This window comes from Gymnoscopelus braueri, assembly GCF_963280865.1.
Source record: "Gymnoscopelus braueri genome assembly, chromosome: 23".
NCBI classification, from domain to species: domain Eukaryota; kingdom Metazoa; phylum Chordata; class Actinopteri; order Myctophiformes; family Myctophidae; genus Gymnoscopelus; species Gymnoscopelus braueri.
In genome coordinates, this window is record NC_137625.1 from 38,101,322 (window position 1) to 38,107,321 (window position 6,000).

The window sequence follows — 6,000 nt, forward strand, 5'->3', positions numbered from 1 at the left end:
TGAAAATGTGTGCAAATCTTTAAAAATATATTTATACCAGTTTTTAAAACATTTGCAACATATTTTTGTTAAAGGGATCCCCAGAAGCAAAGATTTGAGTTATTATATATTCAAAGATTTGCACACATTTTCACGATTTTTCAAAAATAGCAGATCTACAAGCTCATAGCGCGGCACTCGGTGCCGCGCTATGAGCTTGTGTATCTGCTATTTTTGAATAGCCAAATAAATCTAAAATGACACAGATGCGTCCCCGGATTGAATGGGTTAAGCTATAACTAGGCTAAGTTTGAACTTAGTGTGAGGTGGTGCAACTGACTCCTTGGTGTATCTACTGATGTGGCAATTATCGTATGATATCTAGAATAGAAACATATCTAGAATAGTCTGAGAAATAACCAATACTGCAACAAGCTGTCTTTGTGTAGTTCATTTAAAGCTGGTGAGGATGCCCGTTGCTTCCAGCTCAGGCTTCAGCAAGGAACATGACAACAAGTACACTTGTGTTAGCATCTCTTATGTCCACAGCTCCTCCCAGAGCAATGATATCACATGAACGTGCACAAGAACATGCAATGACCTTGCTTCTGGCCAGTGGTGGAAGAAGTACTCAGCTATTTTACTTAAAAGAAAGTAGCAATACCACAATATAAAAATGCTCTGTTACAAGTAAAAGGCCCGTGTTCAAAATGTTACTTGAGTAAAAGCACACAAATATTAGCATCAAAATGTACTTAAAGTACCAAAAGTAAAAGTACTAAAATGTTTGGAATTAGCCGATCTACAAGCTCACTGACGCGTTGTGAGCTTGTAGATCTGCTTCTGGCCTTAAATCTGAAACAGTGTGTAGCGAGATGTGGCATCATGTGGTCAGAGTATATCGTTACAAAGTCACACAGAACACATGAACAATGGCAGACTGTCTCGCAAATAGACATGGTCACACTTCACGTACACAAGTCAAACTTTAGTTCCTGAGAAGTTCAGACAGAGATCTCTGTTAAGGGTTACTTATATAGAGGGTTAATGGAAAATTACTTATCACTATACAACCCTATCTGCTGCTATTTCAACCCATTAAGACCGGGAACGCATCTGTGTCATTTTAGATTTCTTGGACTATTCAAAAATAGCAGATATATAGCTTGTAGCTCTGCTATTTAAAAACAAATCGTGAGAATTTGTGCACATTTTTTAATACGTATTTTTTTAAAGCGAACATTTGTAACTCCCTGGAACAAAATGTTTTGAGATGGGGGTCCGCGGCTAATACATAAAACTTTGGGGGTCATAGTTTCTTTTCAGAAAACTGTTAGGATTTAGACGACATTTTGTTGAATCGGCCTCAGGTCTGGGTTAACTGTCTCCTTCTTTTGCCATTTCGCATTTTCACTATGCACACATGTGTTTTAGGAATATTTGATTTACGGACCATTGCTTCTTGTTCTTTCCATCTAGCTCTATTCTTCTTCCCTTTCGTGAAAATGGCAAATGATGGGAGCTTGTGTAAACCTGTAAACCTGTAATGTGACAATAAAGAGTGTTATTTTTAGGCCAGGGAGAGTAGGTTACCTTATGAATCAGCTCTATATACAATTAAGGATGCCACCATAAAAACAGCTAATTAGGACAAACTACACAGCGTATTCAAAGCTGATCTAAACTGCCAAAATGTATTAAGAATGTATTTGCAGTGCTTTGTTTACCTTAAATAGACAACTCAAATGCAGACCGCAGAAGCCTCTTCAGCTTCCCCCCCTGTCTAATTGAGATGCCACAATAGTGGAATTAAGTCTAAAAAAAATAGAAATTTTAAGATAAATAGATAAGATAACAACTCTGACATAATTATTGCTGCTGACATTGAAGCTTTATTATTAGCGACCTTGGACCGCTTCTCTGTACTTTACTGTCCATTTTTCAATAAGAGCTTTTCCCCAAGGGCTACTTGATGGTCACATTGGGTGAGCTTTGTGTTTACCCGGGCGTGGCAGACTGGTGACAAAGTGCCAGCTGTGCCCCAGACATGCCACCCCTGGGAACCTCATGTCAGTGTGTCATTGGTGTTTCTCAAACATTTTCATGTCAAGGATCCCCAAACTGATATGTATTTGGTCGTGGACCCCCATCCGAAAATATTTTTTTGTGCCCGGGACCCCCATAATTAAGAGAAGATTTGTGTTATATATATTTTTTTCCAAAATGATTCAAACATTTTCAGAATGTTTCAAGATTTTCCAAAATGTTTGAAAAACAGCCGAAGGACAAACTAAGGTTAAAGTGGTTGAACTGATTTGGATGCTATATTAACACATTTAGCTGGGGACCCCCCCCCAGGGATATTAAAATAAAGTCTGCACACTGAAGTAAACTGCTCCCACAGACAGTCAAAGCTTATTAACCTCCAGGACCCCTTGGGACCCCCTCAATGACCCCTGGGTCGAGTGTATGCTCATTGTTTATCAACACACTGATATATAACACATGACTGTGACTATGGCCTTAAGCCCAATAAACACTTAGTTGCGCACCTGTGTCTCGCTCTGCAGCGCATTGCAAGCTTGTAGATGTGCTATTTTTGGTGTGTCACACTGGCGCGCAACCAAGTATAAATAAGACATTATTCACTCCCTCATGCTTTTCTTTGTAGCACGGACACAAATAGAGCGACTATATTGGCAGTGGTGTAAAGTAACTAAGTACATTTACTCAAGTACTGTACTTGAGTACAAATTTGAGGTACTTTTACTTTACTGGAGTATTTCCAATTGTCTATACTTTTACTTACACTCCACTACATCTCAGAGGCAAATATTGTGCTTTTACTCCACTAAAATTATTTGAAAACTTTAGTTACTAGTTACTTTGCAGATATCAATTATTACATTATAAAACATACATTAACCACTTTAGCCCTATTTTATACGTAGGCTATTTGAAAATAGCAGATGATCTGCTATTTTCAAACATTTGAGTACTTTTACTTTTGGTACTTTAAGTACATTTTGATACTTACTTTTGTACTTGTACTCAAACAAATTTTGAATTCGGGAACTTTACTTGTAACAGAGTACTTCTACAATGCAGTATTGATACTTTTACTTAAGTAAAACATTTGAGTACTTTTCCCACCACTATATATTGGCTCCGTAACACAAAATAAAACATTGTTTTTTTTCTCCGAAACGTGAACACGGTTCCAAGTGTCTGTTTATCAGATCCACACTCTGCCAAACAGGCAGACACACTTCACCTCATCAAACGCATCTCACGGCGGCGAGAAATGGGTTAGATATGGTGTTCGGTGATTATGCAAATGTGACCCTCATATGGCGACCACGTGGAGGAGAATAATGATGAGTCTCAGCCGGGGAACAAGATCCTTGGCATTTCCCCTTGCTGTATACATTTATTGCTCTCTGGCAAAGTCATTATATTTAATGTATACAGTGCCTCTAAATTGATATGCTAATTAGAGTCAACTGTAAGAAGTTGGTGGGGCAGAAGGCTCCTGCTGTATGAATGGACTGAACACAAATGTAACTGGCCTTGTGGGCAAGGAATTGTATACATTTATAGAAGACATTATATATGACTTTTATTAAAGTCATACTGTGTAATTTCTTCATTACATAAAGGTATTTTTTATCTAATCTTTCACTGGTATATTTTTCTCTAAACACCGTGTCTGCCCCCGACGCTCCCGCCAAAATGAAGCAGGCACCGAAAATGCTGTATTTTAAAGTTGATACATACTATTTCTGGCAACATTGTTGTTTGTTGTTTGTCTGTCTGTCCAACCATCCATCTGTCCGTCGCTCCATGTCTCTGTTTGTCTGTCCATCTGTCCTCCCGCCCATGCGCCAACCTGAATGTGGTCAAAGGTCAAGGTCAATTGGCCCCGACACTAAGCTGATCGTAAATATCAGTGTAAATAACGTGTAAATAAAGTCACTAAAGGAGGTGTATTTTCGCTAAGCAAAAACCGACCTGCAATTCACAAAGGGGTGTGTACATCCCTGATATGTGCGGATCACAGTTGTTCCTCATTTTTGCCTGAAGGTCAGTGGCGCGTTCACATGGACGATCCGTTGCATTGCTCCATGCCCCCATTCAAGACCATGAAGCTGTTTACACTCAAAATATGGGTGAAAACAGCTTAGTGAATCGGCCCATGATCTTACAAACATGTTCATAAGATTCCTATAAAAAGTCTTCATTCACTGGGCTATATGAGTCTGGACAGACACCAGTGGTGGAAAAAGTACTCACATCTTTAACTTAAGTAAAAGTATCAATACTGCCGTGTAGAAATACAGCATACTAGTAAAAGTCCGGTAATCAACATTTACTTGAGTAAAAGTACAAAAGTATTGGCATCAAGATATACTTAAAGTACCAAAAGTAAAAGTACTCATTGTGCAAAATGTCCCAATGACCGAAATATATATAGGGCTGAAGTGGTTAATGTATGTTTTGTGATAATCTAAATCTACAAAGTAACTAGTAACTAAAGCTGTCAAATAATTGTAGTGGAGTAGAAGTATAATACTTGCCTCTGAGATGTAGTGGAGTAGAACAAAAAGTACAGAAAATTGGAAATACTCCAGTAAAGTAAAAAATCCTCAAAAGTGTACTTAAAGATGGAGTGCCATGATATTTTTCAACCCTAAAACCTGATCATAAGGTATTATTATTATGTAAGGATTTTTTTCAACAAAAAAAAAGTGTACAGTAAGTGTTAAAATGTTGTTTTTATGTAGACACACCCACCAGTGCATTAAGTATACCTGGTTCTCACCTTAGCACCTCCTCCACCACCTTAGCACCACCCACCTGTCCTAGTCCCTCCTCCTCCTCATGCCCACACCTGTTGTGTTATGATAATGAGGGGGAGGGTGTGGGCTTTGTGATGTCACTAAAGCGCTGTTTCTCAATTGGCACGTTTGACCCTCAAGGTTTCAGCCTCCAGGAAGAAACTCCAAATAGTCAGAGAAGACATAAAACACCATAAAAACACCACCGGGGGGCTTAATGAAGTTCTATCAACCTCATAGACACATGAAAAACAGAAAAAGTGCAAAAACATGGCACCACCTCTTTAAGTACAGTACTTGAGTAAATGTACTTAGTTACTTTACACCACTGACAGACACACAGATGTAAATGGAGTGGTTGACAGAGGCATACAACCACGATGCAGTATTTACAGTTGACATTTTATTCTGTATCACGTTAAGCAGAAACTGTCAAATGTGTCTAATTTGTGTCCTACTAAGTGAAAGATGTGTACACACAATTCGAACACACAATTGATATATTCATATATTTATCACTAGATGGTCTACATTGCCATATTTAGATAGTTTTAGCGGGATAGTTCGTTTTTTCTAGAGAAGGTCTAAAGATAACACAACGGTTACAGAGAAATGTCCACTGGAAGCATTTTGTAGCAATGCTACTACAGTAGAAACATTTTGTTTCAATGCTAGTAGAAACAAATAGAATTAGGTAACCAGTAACCAGTAACATTTTTTTGTTTGTTTGTTTACTGGCTATAGCTGTAAACAAACAATGACTTTTTTTCTATTGATTAGTCACTTGAATTCAATTAATGGATATTTTTTTGTTTTTGTCTCATTCCTAAGCCAATAATTTGATGACCGGCAGCGGTTCCGGTAGGAGACACAAAGAGTCTCCTTTATGTCTCCTACCGGAAGCGCTGCATACCGGTCCGCTGGTCATCATATTATTGGCTTAGGAATGTGACAAAAACAAAAAAATATCCATGAATTCAAGTCTCCATGGGGTGAACCATCCCTTTAAGTTTAAGGCACAGCGGTTTATCAAGTGGAGAAAGTCGACGAGGACAGAGGTTTTATAAAACTGGTTTCAAACAAATATGTAGTCACCATGCTAAGCCAGTATAGATCTCCTATGCACCACACTTTAATTCACACACACACACACACACACACACACACACACACACACACACAC